This window comes from Diaphorina citri, unplaced genomic scaffold (genome assembly GCF_000475195.1).
Source record: "Diaphorina citri unplaced genomic scaffold, Diaci psyllid genome assembly version 1.1 scaffold158, whole genome shotgun sequence".
In the NCBI taxonomy this organism is placed as follows: Eukaryota; Metazoa; Arthropoda; class Insecta; order Hemiptera; family Psyllidae; genus Diaphorina; species Diaphorina citri.
In genome coordinates this window covers 129837-148365 of record NW_007377595.1, presented here as the reverse complement: position 1 = coordinate 148365, position 18529 = coordinate 129837, and the positions used below count along the sequence as shown (strand labels likewise).

Genomic DNA, 18529 nt, shown 5'->3' with positions numbered 1-18529 from the left:
TTTTGGGAGGTTTTTTTTCCCCTAGCTTCCTACGCGACAAATTTCATTTTTTTGTTTTTTTTTTTTTTTTTTTTTTTTTTTTTTTTTTTTTTTTTTTTTAAGAGGTTTGACAGAGGGAACTTTAACTGCTATGGTCTTATCGTCCCGAAATCGAAGAGAGAAGGCAGACAGGATAGGAGAAAGCCAGCCGTTCCGAGAACGAACATTATCCCATCAGGATAAAATCCGCCCCGGGCGGGAATCGAACCCGCGGCCTAGCGCTTACAAGGCAGACGCACTACCAACTAAGCTAACTAGGCTGGCAACGCAGCCAAAAAAAATCCTTCGGAAAAGTCTAAAAATTTAAATATTCCCGCGGCCCGCGGTAAATTATCGCTCTACAAAACAGTGTTGTCAAGTGCCAAATAAGGAGGTTTTTTTAGATTTTGGGAGGTTTTTTTTCCCCCGAGTTTCCTACAATAAAAAGGGGAAAAAATATTTATTTGCATTAAAAGTGAAAAGAAAATTCAATCAATAATTAATTAGTTAATTACATTAAATATTTTCAATAAAACTCAAAATTATCCGGAGAATATTATACTTGTTTCACTATTCAAATCGTAGAGTGACAGAATCCACTGCCTTCTATCCTCCTTGATGCGAAAATAGAGGCGGGAAATTTTTAAAAATCACCCGAAAATGGACTCTTCCAGAAGGAAGGTCAGCCAGCCTAGTTAGCTTAGTTGGTAGCGCGTCTGCCTTGTAAGCAATAGGCCGCGGGTTCGATTCCCGCCCGAGGCGGATTTTATCCTGCTGGGATAATGCTCGTTCTCGGAACGGCTGGCTTTCTCCTATCCTGTCTTCCTTCTCTCTTCGATTAAAAAAAAAGAAGAAGAAGAAGGGAGGTCAAGATGAATGGTTGCAACCACATTCCAACCAAGGTCGTACACGATGCACTCTTTACACAATCGGTGATTCGATTGATTTTTTTCCTTTCGCTTTTGGAAGCAAATTATTTTAATTTCAACAAAATACCTCTAAGTTAGAAATTGAATTAGAAAATCCTGCTGAATCTTTTCGTGTAGATTTAGGTAGGTATTCCCGTGTTCAGACAGAGTCAGCGTTTTTCATCAGCCCTCAATCGGCCCTAGGGTGATCGCTTTTGGGCTGACATTTGGTTTTAGCTGCAAATTTTTACGAGTGGATGCCCTTCGCACTCAAACTTTGCTAATTCTTTAGCAAGGGGGATTTCAGGCTGGTACATTCCCTATTTAAAGTCCCCCAGCCAGACAAAGGTTTATAATAGGTACCTATTAAATGATTTAATTTTTTCATCCATCCCGGAATCTGAAACTATGTAGGTACCTAAGTACTTTGAGTAAATACCTAGATACCTAATCTATTACCTACTCTAAGTAGGTACTCCCTTAAACCAGGAAATTCACAGATCTACGAGGCATAAAATAGGTAGGTACATATACATACCTACCTAATTAGATAAGTTAATGCAAATCGTCTTGGTAGGTATGTTATCAAACAAAGATTTAGTATGCAGATTTATTGAGATGGTGTATTAGCAGAGGTAAGTTCATACAGATCCAGATCTCCATAAGTTGTAGATTTTGAGAGATACCTACCTAGGTACCTATTAGGTGGATAGGTACTTGGGAACCTACTTGACAGATCTACAAATCTCTATCTGTCTTATTTATTGAGATAAGTAGATAGCTACCTATACATACCTACCTAGTGATAGGCATAGGTAGGTACCATGAAATTTATTTTGATTTCAAGATTATAGGTAGAGGTACCTACCTGAGGCATGTTGTGTACCTATGTTTGTAGGAAGAAAAGTTCCGGTTCCCTTGATTTCGACATTAATCTGCAGCGAAATCTGACTAATTGCTACCTAAGATCTCTTCTTGTTTCAACAAAACAAGATAGGAGATCTGTATGGAGGAATTAAAAAGTGTGAACGAATTAATAAAAATAAAAAAACCACAGAGTGTTTGAAATTCAAAATGATTTATTGAACGTAGCGGAATGACTGCATCCGTCTGATAAGCCTGATTCTAACTCACCTTTAAGGTAGATACCGTATACCTAATCCTATTTAGTTTTTTTTTTTTGCGTAAAATTATGCAATATTTGGTAGGTAGGTATTCCTTGAATTACGCTTTCATCTATGTACCTACTCTACGTATGTACCTATAATCTTATATTATAAGAACAAGATCCATTCACAGTTCACACACTCCACAATAATAGTAGCCTACTGCTGGAGTAAAGGGACTTTTCAGTCCTATGCGAGCAGTATAAATAAGCACTATTATTATTATTAAACCTCTGGAGTCTGGGCCTGACCCCAGAAACAGAAACTGGGACCAATTCAGTCTCTTTTGACAGTGGCAATCTGTATTTCCTATCTATTAAGTACTTATACCTATCTCCGAAGAACCTAGGTACGTATCCCTTCGTGCAACAGGGCCCTGGATTCATTTTCGTCTCAGTTGTTCGATTCCTGGCGGATTTAATTGCTTGGATCGATCTGAGAAACTGATAGACGGGATACTCTTGTGATGATTTTAAAGATACAAACCTACCTAATCTGGCAATCTCCAATGCATACCTGATAGCCTGATACCTACTGGAGAATACTATACAACTATACATACGTATTTATGTAGGTAGGTACCTATAATTAAAATAAATAATAAAAATAGTTTAATTAAAACCGTAGACAGGTAATATGTTACCTATGTAGCTTGGAGGGTAGCGCGTCTGCCTTCTTAGCGCCAGTTCGAGGGTTAGATTCCCACCCGCGGCGAACTTTACCCTAAAAGGTTCGTTCTCAGAACGGCTGGATCTCTCCTATATCCTATTCTCGTTCTCTCTTCGCTTTCGGGACGATAAAACCTCAGCAGTTATAGTTCCCTCTAAGAAACCTTAAAGAAAGCATTTTATTATAAAGTAAGTAATTTCATTTATAAGGTAAGTAATTTTATTTATGTTTCAGACGTCTCGCTGAAAATGAGAGCACCTTTAATTACCTTTCGGTCCTCCATACAGGAAGCTTGGGACAAGATCAATTTTCTAGTTCCGGAAAATTCCGCACGTCTGGGAAACCAGTGGAAATCGGAGCGCTAGTGTCTGCCTCCCACTACAATGGTGGAGGGAGAGAACTTTCCACATGAATATTGTGCTAGTCTCCCAAGACCTGTCGTTCCACCTGACGCGGAGAAAATGTACTGAAATGTACTTCCAGGGGAGAATGTTCGTGATCTGTACTTTACTTCCTATTTATTACAAATTCCAAGAGAAGAGAAGGGAAGAGAGAGATAGAGGGAGAGCGGAGAGGGAGGGAGAGATGTTACAGATGACGAAAACGAAAAACCAATTTCCCTATGGGGCGCTCTGTTTTTTCTTCCCTCCTTTGGAAAAATTGGACCAATTTTTGACATTTTCCGCCCAGAATTTGCAAGATAGATACCTACCTAGGTATTTTTACAAATTATTTTTCCATATTTAAAAGTTACCTACCCGTATTATGCCGGACCGGCAGACAGTCAGAACGTGTGTAGCGGAAAAAGTTTGAGACCCTGGTCTGTCAGACGGTCTGACTAGAACGCGTGAGGCAGAAAATGCTTGAGACCTGGTTACGCTCTATCCATACTGCACTACGACCATAATCCACTCAATGTCGCAAAGAATCTAGCTTCTAGTTTGGAATTTTGGATTTCACTCAACTTATTGTTTCATTACAAATTTTCATCAGTACTTAAATGGTTTCTTTAAATTAAAAGCGATCCCAAGGGCAAGGAAAACCTAGACCCTTGACAAATGGAGTGTCCCTGAAGGCATGTGATGTGTTCCAATCCACTCGACTCCAATATCTACTCCACCTTCTGTTTATTTTAGTCGAAAGGGGTTTGTTTCTTCTCTGATTTTTGATTTTACCACCCAGAGTCAATCCTCCACTAACTGTAGTTGGTAGTCGGTAGTCGGTAAGACGGAATTGATAGTGATCCCAAGGGCAAGGAAAACCTAGACCCTTGACAAATGGAGTGTGCCTGAAGGCATGTGATGTATTCCAATCCACTCGACTCCAATATCTACTCCACCTTCTGTTTATTTTAGTCGAAAGGGGTTTGTTTCTTATCCGATTTTTGATTTTACCACCCAGAGTCAATCCTCCACTAACTGTAGTTGGTACCTACTTAGTCGGTAAGACGGAACTGATAGTTGGCAAGGAACCGTAGTTGGTAAGACCGAACCTAATTATTTCTTTCTGGACACTGGACATTCAATTTCAGTCTCTCTCAGATCTTTATTTATCTTCCAACCGGTTTTCTACAAACCTCGCCTGACCTAGTAACTTTAGTTTTTGAAGTATTTTTAGATGATTTTTTATACGTTTTGAGATCTTCTTTTTATGTTTCTATGGATTTTTTTATGTTTGTACGAACTCACAGGTGCATAAAATGTGTTTTGCTTTGCAAGTCAAACGATTTTGGCCAAAAGTTCGATTGATTTTTGAGCGAGAAAGACCTCATTTTTGGGGAAGATTGTGAAGGATTTTTTCCTGCTTCGATTTGGCTGTGTGGATTACCTCGTGACTACAGGACCGGTGTGAAGGTAAGATTTTTAGATCTTTTCAGGACGGTAAATAATCAAATAGGTACCTACTTAGAGCACCTATTACCCTATTAGGGGTATTAGGTAGGTACCTAGTCCTAAATGTCCCCCTCTCACGCTCAGTCAGACACTAGACTGTCTGACAGACATAATTCTCAAGCTTTTTCCACTACACACGTTTCGACTGTCTCACAGAGCACTGTCAGACAGTCTGAGTGTGAGTGGCGGTCATAATAAGTAAATTCTTAACAAACAAACGACCAAAAAACAATAAGATAAGCACTACCTTCGTCTACGTCCTTAGGTAGGTACCTACACTACCTAAATACCGGCAACAGCACCTAGACTTAGATAGCTACCCTACCTACCTACAACAGTACCTAGGTACCTAATACCTACAACAGTACCTAGGTACCTAATACCTACAACAGACTTACTTACTATTGAGCTGACAGCTAGAGTTTCATTTTATTATACCTAACCAATTTGTACGAAAGTACTACAAGACAAGTCTTGTAGGTATGTATAGTGTACAACATACATAAATAATGCATGTATTACAAATTCCTACATAATATTAACTCATAGAACTGGACTTCGAACAACAGAATAAAATCATGTCTTAGAATCCTTGATTGTCCTAGAAAGTCTACTTAATTTCTAGATCGGTAGCTTGCAGAATAATGATTTAATGATTTTACCTACGAGTCAACTTTTCGGGCTAAAATTGCCCCCTACACCTAAGGCCACCCACACACTATCAGGTAGACCTGATCAGGTACGGCTGAAAAGGTCCGAATGTCAGGTTTACCTGATACCTGATGAGCACACACACTACCAGGTAGACCTGATAGGTGGACCTGAAAGGATTGATGTACCTAGGTACGTCAGGTCTACATGATAGTGAGTGGCCTCAGACTGGGCTTTTTGTGTGCGCTGCGGAGTTCATTTAGCACAACTAACAACTAGTTTTACAAGTTCATGCCTTGTTTTTTTCTAGTTTAATTTTAGACCCAGAGAAGCTACAAAGACCGCCGCAGCTACGACCCACAGTGATAAATAACAATCCCTTGTTATCAGTAGAATTTGCTGATAACAATAACTTGTATGTTGCTCTGTATGTTGTCTGGTTAATCGAGGATGTTAAGCATTCTAATTTCCACGTACAGTAGGTACTACCACTCTGAACTCCTCACTCACCATTTTTCTAGGAATCTACCTTCTACAGGCACTTACCCAAGTACCTACCCGCCTCCTCGTGAGGACTCCTCAATTTAAGTGCAGCCGGAAAAAAAACCAGCAGCACCCGATTGCCCAGAAGGTCCCCCAGCCAGATACTAACCACGCGCACCATTACTTAACTTCAGTGATTCATTGGGAACTGGAGCTTTCATCGTGCTATCGTCGCTGGTTGAAAATAAAATAGAATAGAATAGAATAGAATATACCTTGTTTATCCTGCCCGAATAGGACTGAAAATTCCCTTTACCCCAGCAGTCTAAACAAGGTCTCGTATATTTGATGGGTTAAAGAATAATACATACAACTAACAATTCAGTAAAAATACCTTGCTTAACTAGAAAAAAAGGGTAAATGTAAATTAATAGGTGGTACAAAATAAAATGATTCAAAAAATTATCCCTTTTGCCAGTCTAGTTAGCTTGGTGGGTAGCGTGTGAAGCGTGTCTGTCTTGTAAGCACTAGCTCGCGGGTTCAATTCCCGCCCGGAGCGGATTTTATCCTAAACAAATAGTTTTTTTTGCTTCAACAAAAAACAGGGGTAAAAAAAAAAAAAAAAAAAAAAAAAAAATGGTTCAGCAAATTCCTGACAAATTGTTTCTTCTTTTTAGTCTGCCGAAATCAGTAATTCAGTACTTGATTGTGGCTTATGGTGACTTGGCTTCGCCATAGTTGGTTAAATACTTCAGGAATTTTTGCAGAAATTTTGCCTGATTGCCAGGAAGATTTCCAGTAGGTAATATCTCGGTACTTACTTACCTAACCTAGTAGGTACCTATAAGCTTGAAAAGTAAATCCAGTTTTGAATAAAATCCAGTTATGGCTTTAGAAACTTGACGAAAGATAAGGTAGGTAGGTCAAAACTTGGACCTGTTTCCTGTTCACTCGTCCTGAAAAAAATTCTCCTGAAATTCCTGAAAGATAAGAAAAGCGGACAAAATTTTTGTCAAAATTTTGAACATGTCAAATCAGTCATGTCCGAAAAAGAACAGTTGTTAGACGAAAAAAGTTAATGAGTCCGTTAGTCTCCAACTCTCGATTCGGCATGCTAAGGATGTAGCAGAATATTAAAGCGCGTCTACAAACTCGGCAAGACAATTTGTATCTCCACAAGGATTCGAACCCAGCTCCCCCGATTGAAATTTCAGTCTTCTTGATCCTTACTTACTTTCCATGTCCTTCTCTTTCAGCTTCCTCAAACCTTGAATTTCCAGTAGTCCGCGACTTAAAGGGCGCGGTCATTTGCAGTTGGTACTTAGTTCATTTTGGGTGCATCCAACTCAGCCATCTTTAAAACAATCCCCTCCTAACGGCAAAATAGAAAATACTCGATCTTAATGTCTAAAATCCATTTCATATACGAGTAGCTGGATTGAAATTGTCGAGACAGAAAGCCATTTGCTGATGTTCAAAATGATATCTATTTCATTACGTGAGAGCTATTTGTGGCAGACGTGACTTTTTTATTGGAGTGAGACTCAGACAAACATCAATACTTGCAGACTTTGTGGCGTAGAGAGCTTTACCGAAGGGCTTAGTATTAGTACCTTCTATTAGCTAGCTTTACGTGAGGAGTGTCTGTGTCTGACGTTCACTAGTAGGTATCTGTGTCTGACTCTGAAGAGTGCTGAAACCAATGAAATCTGGTGAAATCTTTTCTGCTGACTCACAAATTGTCGAGACAGAAAGCCATTTGCTGATGTTCAAAATGATATCTATTTCATTACGTGAGAGCTATTTGCTGATGTTCAAAATGATATCTATTTTATTATGTGGCAGACGTGACTTTTATATTGGAGTGAGACTCAGACAAAGATCAATACTTGCAGACTTTGTGGCGTAGAGAGCTTTACCGAAGGGCTTAGTATTAGTACCTTCTACTAGCTAGCTTTACGTGAGGAGTGTCTGTGTCCGACGTTCACTAGTAGGTATCTGTGTCTGACTCTGAAGAGTGCTGAAACCAATGAAATCTGGTGAAATTATATGTAGGGTACGAATACGAACAGATTTTTACGAATTCTCTAATTTTTAGGACAGTAATTTTCACATTTTTACAAATGAGAGATAAGTAGACATTACTTATTTATTTAATCCTACAAATTGTTAGGACAGTAACAGTTAGTAGTGGTAGTCAGATAATTAGGTATTTGAATATGTGGAGGAAAATTTGTAACTGGGTTCCCCGTTCGGCGTAGTGATGATCTCAAGCATGACTGTTTGATGATTATTATGAGTTCTAATATTATGTCTGCTAAAATTGAATCATTCACAGGTATAGTCGGTCTATGGTGTTCTATTCTTTATTCCTTGAAAAACTGGGGCATTATAGAAATTTGGTACTGCTAAAATTTTGAAGCACACACAGGTATGACGGTCTGCCTGTCTTGGCATGTAGAATATGAAAACAATTTGCTCATAAATTTAGCTGACTAGCTCAATTCATTCTACTTTTAGGCGTTCAATTCACTAGTTTAGTAAGGTATTCTGTATTCTTCGTGTGATGTATTCGTACCTGAAGGTAGTAAATCTTCAGTCCACGTTCAAAGAATGCTAATCGTTTTTGCTGAAGAGTTCTGCAAATCGTTGAGGTGTGGGTGGACAGGAAGACGTGTTAAAGAGAACCATTGTTCTCTGATTGGAACTGCACTAAGCAATAAAATGTTCCTTGTTGAAGTTCCTAACCTTTAAACCCCCCAATCCTGTCAGCACCGTGAGATGGTTGTCTGTCTCATGGACAAGGAAAGTACAATAGAATTTATCTTGTTTATACTGCCAGCATAGGTGTAAAAAGGCCCTTTACTCTGGGAGTCTAAACAAGGTCTTATAAATTACATATAACATTTTTAAAGAAAAACAGTAAGACCTAACTGTTCCTCTAATCCTTGAGTGACGAACTTCCTGATTTTCAGGACGAATGCTTAGCTGTTCTTCCAAGATCCAAAGCATTTTTCTTCTTGGTCGCACCTGCCTACAAAGATTACAAAGGCTCATAAAACCGAAAAACTACTTGCTCCAAAAACTTAAAAGTGTCTCAACTGTTCCTCTAATCCTTGAGTGACGAACTTCCTGATTTTCAGGACGAATGCTTAGCTGTTCTTCCAAGATCCAAAGCATTTTTCTTGGTCGTACCTGCCTACAAAGATTACAAAGGCTCAACTATAACTATAAAACCGAAAAACTACTTGCTCCAAAAACTTAAAAGTGTCTTACAGTGACCGTCTCCCAAACGTTCTTCTGTCAACTTTTCAACCAATCACAGGTTCATCAGAAATCCAGAATCCAGTAGGAAAGCAAGGGGGGCGGGGGAGTTGCGGGGGGGGGGGGGCTTTTAGGCCCCATTTGACTTTGGCCCCGGTTAAGGGGGCCCGAAACAGGTGGAGGCCCGAAACAAAGAGGAAATTTAGAGCTATAACTAATAACTAGGTACCTATATGCCTACATTGCCTACTATACATATGTAGTTTTGTATAAAAAAAGAACATCTACCTAAAAAAATGTCAGTTGGGGGGGGGGGGGGGGGCTCTTAGGCCCTATTTGACTTTGGCCCCGGTTAAGGGGGCCCGAAATAGGTGTTTTATTTTCCTACAAAGAGGAAATTTAGAGCTATAACTAGGGACCTATATGCCTACTATACATACATATGTAGTTTTGTTTAAAAAAGAACATCTGCCTAAAAAAATGTCGCGAAATGTTACAAGGAAGGGCCCCTTTTTGGGCCCCGGGCCCGGTCAGGTTATGACCAGCCCTGTATGAGACCACGAAGTGAGGATAAACGCAACGTGTAGACGAGGATCTAGGCATGTTAATACCAATATACAGGGTGTTGAGACTTAGAATTTATGCTAGTTCCTGAGAGATTGGTCTGGCTAGGGGACTAGTAATGATTGGCCTGACTATTGGGACCTTAAACAGGGAGTAAACCAGCTCAAGTCTGGCTGGGGGGCTTTAAACAGGGAGGATATTGGCCCGAAATTTGCGAAGGGCATCCACTCGTGAAATGTTTCACTGGAAAGGGGCGGATTTTGTCGACACTTTTGTCAAATTCTCGGAGTCTTAAAACCCCCAACTTGCTCTTCTTCTATAAAACCACCTAGAAGTCCTAGAACACAAACTTTCATGACAAAAATTCTGGCTCACCTTGTATAAATTCATAATACCTACCATCGGGCAAAGTGATTGAAAATGACACTCTAAATGTGAACTTATTGCCTTCCAGCCATCAGATAATGTGTTTCTAAACTAGGCTTTGTATCATCTTCGTTATACGTGTTCTAGATATAGCCTTATAGCCGGTCTAATCGATTTTGTTTCTTGTAATTCTTGTGATGTATGGTATGAATAGATACAAAGAGCTTTGCCTGTTGAAATGCCTACGTGAACATTGGTTTCCTTTCAGTGCTGGTGAATTGGCGATAGATCAAAGCTTGTCGAAGAAATAAAATTCCAAGTTGTAACAGAATGGAAGTTGTAATGGACCGAAAGAAGTTGTGACAAGTTGTAATATACTGGAAGAGGTTGTAAAGAAATTAAGTAGGAATGGTCAACGCTATGCACAGATCAATAATTTTAAATAACAAAATTTGACTGAAGAAATAGAGACTTACATTCTTCTGCTTCGCTTTTTCCCGTATACAGACGGGGTCGGCGTTTTTCGTCAGCCTCTCAAAGAGCCCTAACTAGGGTGATTGCTTTGGGCTGACATTTGGTTTTGCCTACAAATTTCACTAGCGGTTTTAGTGGATGTGCTAAAATCATCAGAAAAAGAAGAACAAAGCACTCAAGGAAAAGACAAGCAACAAATAAGAACAGACGAATAAAACTTGAAACTCAGCTCTTGGTTGATATAATAAGCACTTGGATCGTGAACTTTAAACTTGAATAACTTGATAGAGAACTTAATCAAGTTCAATATACAAATATGAAACCAAGTAGAGTACTTAATATACAGACCTAGGTACTTAATATACAGATAGGTAGCTATCTACCACCAGCTAGAGAACCTAGAACTTCAAATACCAGTCCAAGAGCTCATACTCGTAGCTTTACGTATAAAATTATACATACAACATACCAGATTACCTATCAGAGTAGGCTAATTAACTTCAGGGAGCGGTCTTACCATACTGGGGATGTGTAAAGAGTGAGTGAGTTGTATAAAAGAACTACTCTTTTCGGAAAACTACATTGCCTTCCAGCCATCAGATAATGTGTTTCTAAACTAGGCTTTGTATCATCTTCGTTATACGTGTTCTAGATATAGCCTTATAGCCGCTCTAATCGATTTTGTTTCTTGTAATTCTTGTGATGTATGGTAAGAATAAGTATTAGATACAAAGAGCTTTGCCTGTTGAAATGCCTACGTGAACATTGGTTTCCTTTCAGTGCTGGTGAATTGGCGATAGATCAAAGCTTGTCGAAGATTTAAAATTCCAAGTTGTAACAGAATGGAAGTTGTAATGGACTGAAAGAAGTTGTGACAAGTTGTAATATACTGGAAGAGGTTGTAAAGAAATTAAGTACCTAGGAATGGTCAACGCACAGATCAATAATTTTAAATAACAAAATTTTGACTGAAGAAATAGAGACTTACATTCTTTTTTGCTTCGCTTTTTCCCGTATACAGACGGGGTCGGCGTTTTTCGTCAGCCTCTCAAAGAGCCCTAACTAGGGTGATTGCTTTGGGCTGACATTTGGTTTTGCCTACAAATTTCACTAGCGGTTTTAGTGGATGTGCTAAAATCATCAGAAAAAGAAGAACAAAGCACTCAAGGAAAAGACAAGCAACAAATAAGAACAGACGAATAAAACTTGAAACTCAGCTCTTGGTTGATATAATAAGCACTTGGATCGTGAACTTTAAACTTGAATAACTTGATAGAGAACTTAATCAAGTTCAATATACAAATATGAAACCAAGTAGAGTACTTAATATACAGACCTAGGTACTTAATATACAGATAGGTAGCTATCTACCACCAGCTAGAGAACCTAGAACTTCAAATACCAGTCCAAGAGCTCATACTCGTAGCTTTACGTATAAAATTATACATACAACATACCAGATTACCTATCAGAGTAGGCTAATTAACTTCAGGGAGCGGTCTTACCATACTGGGGATGTGTAAAGAGTGAGTGAGTTGTATAAAAGAACTACTCTTTTCGGAAGACTACTCAGTCGACGAGTCAGATCCTTAAGTTTCCACTTGGGCGTCTTTTGCCGCTCGGTACGCCAGGCTGGAAAAGCCGCCTAAGAGGAAACGTGTCGCGCGGCCTCAGGAATTCAATCCGCCTAAAGTCGGTCCAGACCAAAGAAATGTCGCCCAGGATTGCAAAAGCCGTGCCGTGCGGCTTTTCGCACTGGTTTTCTAGTATTCTAGTTTGTTTCCTTCACTGAGTGACAGCGCTAGTTCGAGTATGCGGCGAAGGAATGCCGCGACATTTAGGTATGCTACAATGGAAACTGATGGTCATGCCGAGCGGCAAATGCTGCCCAAGTAGAAACGTAACTTTACTCCTTAGCCTTAGATGGTAAGGCAGTGTTTCAGCGATTTATATGCTCGGTACGCCAGGCTGGAAAAGCCGCCTAAGAGGAAACGTGTCGCGCGGCCTCAGGAATTCAACCCGCCTAAAGTCGGTCCAGACCTAAGAAATGTCGCCCAGGATCCTGGGCAAAAGGACACGTTCCGTCCGGCTTTTCGCATTGGTTTTCTAGTATTCTAGTTTGTTTCCTTCATTGAGTGACAGCGCTAGTTCGAGTATGCGGCGAAGGAATGCCGCGACACTTAGGTATGCAACAATGGAAACTGGTCATGCCGAGCGGCAAATGCTGCCCAAGTAGAAACGTAACTTTAGTACCTAGGTACCTAATACCTACAACAGTACCTAGGTACCTAATACCTACAACAGACTTACTTACTATTTGTCCTTACTATTGGGCTGACAGCTAGAGTTTCATTTTATTATACCTAACCAATTTGTACGAAAGTACTACAAGTCTTGTATGTATAGTGTACAACATACATAAATAATGTATGTATTACAAATTCCTACATAAAATTAACTCATAGAACTGGACTTCGACCTGTGAGATAAGGTATTTAACAGAATATAAACATGTCCTAGAATCCTTTTGATTGTCCTAGAAAGTCTAATTTCTAGATCGGTACCTAGCTTAAGAATAATGATTTTACCTACGAGTCAACTTTTCGGGCTAAAATTGCCCCCTACACCTAAGGCCACCCACACACTATCAGGTAGACCTGATCAGGTTTGCCTGTCAAGTCTACCTGATGCCTGATGAGCATTCACACTATTCAGGTAGACCTGACAGGTACGGCTGAAAAGGTCCGAATGTCAGGTTTACCTGATACCTGATGAGCACACACACTATCAGGTAGACCTGATCAGGTCCGCCTGTCAGGTCTACCTGTCAAGTCTACCTGATGCCTGATGAGCACTCACACTATTCAGGTAGACCTGACAGGTACGGCTGAAAAGGTCCGAATGTCAGGTTTACCTGATACCTGATGAGCACACACACTATCAGGTAGACCTGATAGGCGGACCTGATCAGATTGATGTAGGTACATCAGGTCTACATGATAGTGAGTGGGAGTGGCCTCAGACTGGGCTTTTTGTGTGCGCTGCGGAGTTCATTTAGCAAATTAGCACAACTAACAACTAGTTTCTAGTTTTACGAGTTCATGTTCATGCCTTGTTTTTTTCTAGTTTAATTTTAGACCCAGAGAAGCTATAAAGAACGCCGCAGCTATGACCCACAGTGATAATAAATAACAATCCGTTGTTATCAGTAGAATTTGCTGATAACAATAACTTGTATGTTGCTCTGCATGTTTTCTGGTTAATCGAGGATGTTAAGCATTCTAATTTCCACGTACAGTAGGTACTAGCACTCTGAACTCCTCACTCACCATTTTTCTAGGAATGTAACTACCTTCTACAGGCACTTACCCAAGTACCTACCTACCCGCCTCCTCGTGAGGAGCGACTTCCTCACTGATTTGTGGAAGCTTGGCGGAATGGACGGCTGTTAATCGCTCAATGCTTTCGCTTTTTATTTTTACTTGTGAAAATGTCACTCGTAATATTAGTACCTACTTATTTATACTATTCACATATTACTGAAAAGTCCCTTTACTCCATCAGTAGGCTACTACTATTATTGTGGTCAAATTCTTAAATTATATTGAGGATAAAATTCCATACCTCGGCTGGGAATGCTGGGATTGAACCTATGCCCTCCTGCTTATCAGGTGAGCGCCTTAACCAATACACCACCGAGGCAGATACCACTTTAACAAGTGAGACCACTTTGATTCGCAGTGATGCAATCGAAGAATTTAAAAGCCGTTATTACTGTCTTTATTTTCTTCAATCCTGTGAATTCAATGCTTTTTGGTGTCCATTTTCTTGGGCCGGTCGGTGTGACCCTAATATGTGGACATCTCTTTTGGAATTTTATGTCTCATGTATCCAGAGTCCAGATGTTTCTTGCAGCCACATAAACCTATACTTTGGTAAACCTGTTCGAGCATCATGAGTACGTTGCCATCTGGAAAGACGTTAGATGAAATAGCTATTTTATTTATAAATATACAAAGTTTCATCGATTACCCGATACCTAGATACACGACATCCTGTCTTGACAAAGTAGAATAATTGACTGAAAATCAAGTTTCGATTGGAAAGAAAACAAGTAGCTGGACTAGCTGCAGTAAACCAGATCTGGAACTTAATTAAAGCTCGCTTCCCTATCGCAAGTATTTCGAATTAATTGGTTCGGACTCCTAGCAAATGACGAATCTAGAGCGTTCAGCTAATGTTCAACCGCCCGTGGATATCAAATCAGCAAGTAGATGTCAAACACTGATGGAAAAAAGGATGAAATAATTGTGGAGTAGAAAAAGGAAGCAATAATTGCGGAATACCCATCATTCAATAGTTGATCAAAAGCGTGTGCGCGGAATATTAAAAAGGTAAAGACTTTAATGACTTGTCCACTCGGATGGCATTTTATAAAAAGTGGTTAATAAGTAACCTCTACCTAGTCTTCAGGAGAGAATTACCTGTGGAAGAAATTGTTTGAAATTATGAGAGCCTACATACACCGGTCTAATTAAAGTTATCAGAGCATAGATTGGAGAAGATAAATTATACCTATTGACTTACTTGATACCTATACAGGTGAAATTTCCGTGGTGCTACCGACTTGAGGAAATTAGAAAGGACGCATGGTCCTTCAGCCTTCTGAGTTTCAAATGAGTCCCTCTTCAAGAATTCCAGTCCTTTACCTGCCCCGGTGGTGTGGTGGTCAAAACAAGACGCTCGCCTGGTAATCCGAAAGGCGTTGGTTCAACCTTAGACGAGGCACAGAATTTTGTCCTTAATATAAGTGGAGAATTTGACCACAATAATAGTAGCCCACTGCTGGGGCAAAGATACTCTTTAGTCCTATTCAGTATAAATGAACACTATTTCTTATCGCTTATTACCAAGTCACCAGATTTGCAATCCACTAGGCACAACTCATTCAAACCTAGATTGTTCCACCACCTATTCATAAATTGTTAGAACCAAGAGGTACTCGGTCTACTGCGTTCTGTCTGGCACTGTGGTAGGACCCATTCAGTATAGTTATTCGATGAAGAGCACCGTTACTGCCAGCACATCATAGCGACTTACTGCAAAACCAAGTGACGTTCGGCGTTACAATGCGAGGTACCTACCTATATATACACCTTCATTGAGGTGAAATAGAAGTGCCGTACCAGCATTCTTTTAGAACTTAGAGCATACCGAAATAATGGGAGTCAAACTCAATTTACACAATTTAGGGCTTAACTTCTACAGGGATTTTGCACTGTACCGCCGCGCCTTCAGCGCCGACAAAATCGTATGGTGAGTACCATTTACTCTAGTTGAGTTGAGTTGAGTTGAGATTAGTGTTGTGATATTTTGATTTCTTCTAGACAACATTCTAAAGTAAACAGGAGGGCGTGGGTTCAATCCCAGCCGAGGTATGGAATTTTATCCTCAATATAAATTGAGAATTTGACCACAATAATAGTATTAGCCTACTGCTGGAGTAAAGGGACTTTTCAGTCCTATGCGAGCAGTATAAATATCTAAGCACTATTACTAGTGTTGTGATATTTTGATTTCTTCTAGACAACATTGATTATTCTACAATATCTAGGAGGGAGTCAAATCTAAACCTGGACGACTTATGGCTTCATGGGGAGCATTGAATTTCCTTCGCTGAATGACAACATCCCCTTTTCTGGGTACCCTATCTTATTGAGTACATTATACTTAATGCATATTTCCATTTTATTAAACGAATGATTCAGCAGAAATAATGACTCAGCGTAGATGACCTAGTTTTTGGAGCTCTTGATAACTTGATGATAATGATGATAATTTCATGCAGCAGTTGACTCATTATACCTACATTATTTCCCAACTCCCCCACCGTCCTTTATCCTGTCTGCATTTCTAATATCGCGTGCTGCTCTCACGTCTCATGAAATGCTGATTGTACATCATGGGGAGCATTGAATTTCCTTCGCTGAATGACAACATCCCCTTTTCTGGGTACCCTATCTTATTGAGTACATTATACTTAATGCACATTTCCGTTTTATTTAAATAATGATTCAGCAGAAATAATGACTCAGCGTAGATGACCTAGTTTTCGGAGCTCTTGATAACTTGATGAAAATGATGATAATTTCATGCAGCAGTTGACTCATTATACCTACATTATTTCCCGACTCCCCCACCGTCCTTTATCCTCTCTGCGTATCTAATATCGCGTGCTGCTCTCACGTCTCATGAAATGCTGATTGTACTGCAATTTCTGAATGCAGCATCTAGGAAGAATATTCTAAAGCTGGCTAGCTGATCCGAAATTAGAAAGGAACAGGAGATTAGAAAAAAAACGCCAGAAGGGAGATTACAACATAGATTATTTTCTCACCTAACCTCCATCTCTCCCACCCCCACATATTGGCGACTGGTGACATTTCAAACCCTTCCAGGAATGTCAGGAATTTGCCCTAACCACGAACCCTTCGCAGACAACCTCTTCAGTGGCTTCGATATCCCCTTTCACTATCCTTATACGTCCTCCTCAATACTTTCCGTCTCCATCCTGCATCTCCTGCATCCTGACTAGGTTGTTCCAAAGAAGCAAGAATATTAGGCATGTTTCCGACTCAGTCGAAAGCTTTTATGAAGATTCGTAGAAGTTCAACCCATCCTTTAGGGCTGTTTGTCCCTACACCTAAGCCTCGGAGTGGGCTTTTTGTGTATGAAAGTAGTTGTGGTAAGAAGAGTCAAAGGTGACAGAGATGAATGAAACCAAAGTCGATCTACTTGGTCGAATGCATTATTCAGATCTACGAATCCTAATGTTTACGTTAAACTCCGTGCATAAGCATGTATCTACCTACTTAAATTGGAGTGTTTATTAATGTCTGATATCTGTTTATACGTTCACATTGTCCACAGATTATACATGACGTCATCTACTCTGACATGAGTTTTTAGCTTGTACTTATTACATTACATTCAAATGGGGGACTTTTCGAACGAAATTCCTGTGTGCAGCGTCCAGTCTGTAGGACTATTGCACCCCAAGCTGGTAGGTATAGGTACTTACATACATATACAGAACGTTTGCATGTATAAATATTTTCAGAACATTTAGAAAAGTCTGTCAGTAAAGAAACGGTAGCCAGTCTAGTTAGCTTGGAAGGTAGCGCGTCTGCCTTGTAAGCGCTATGTCCTGTCCCGGGTGAGAATCGAACCCGCGAAACAGAACCTGATTAGGTCAAGAGTGCTGGGAGGCGCGGAAACGTCGAAAGTTCGAAGTGCGCCGCCCGGCCTATATTAACAATTTAACACGAATCTTTTGTGACTCTAGTTATGCACTGAGTCTAGCTGGGGGACTTTAAACAGGGAATAAACCAGCCTAGATTTCCCTTGCTAAAGAAATAGCAAAGGTTAAGTGCGAAGGGCATCCACTCGTAAAATTTGTAGCCAAAACCAAATGTCAATCCAAAGCAGTCACTCTATTTATGGCTGATTGAGAGCCTGACGAAAAACGCCGACCCCGTCTGTACACGAGAAAAGGTGAAGAAAAAGAAGAGTTATACCTACACTGAAAATGCAATCTCTCCCGAGCATTTGCACCTAAGTGTATTATGCATGAACATTGTACTTTATGTAGTCAGGTGTACTATGTTTTAACTATGACTATGTATTAAAATTGTCGAGACAGAAAGCCATTTGCTGATGTTCAAAATGATATCTATTTCATTACGTGAGAGCTATTTGTGGCAGACGTGACTTTTATATTGGAGTGAGACTCAGACAAAGATCAATTTGTGGCGTAGAGAGGTTTACCGAACTTGCAAAATTTGTGGCGTAGAGAGCTTTACCGAAGGGCTTAGTATTAGTACCTTCTACTAGCTAGCTTTACGTGAGGAATGTCTGTGTCTGACGTTCACTAGTAGGTATCTGTGTCTGACTCTGAAGAGTGCTGAAACCAATGAAATCTGGTGAAATTCTGTAGGGTACGAATACGAACAGAGTTTTACGAATTCTCTAATTTTTAGGACAGTAATTTTCACATTTTCACAAATGAGAGATA

At 39.9% G+C, this 18529-nt stretch overlaps 1 protein-coding gene and 1 non-coding gene across 2 annotated transcripts in view; both read left to right on the top strand.

Moving 5' to 3' along the window:
* Window positions 1-707: 707 nt before the first annotated feature.
* Trnat-ugu lies at window positions 708-780 on the top strand. The gene has a single exon. It is a non-coding gene; the product is annotated as a tRNA-Thr (tRNA).
* A 3707-nt stretch (window positions 781-4487) lies between these two features.
* LOC103505229 (protein singed-like) overlaps window positions 4488-18529 on the top strand; it is a 54030-nt gene continuing 39988 nt past the window's right edge. The window contains exon 1 of the mRNA XM_026820584.1: window positions 4488-4614. The gene's annotated coding sequence lies outside the window, so the exon portion shown is untranslated. The remainder of the gene's footprint in view (window positions 4615-18529) is intronic.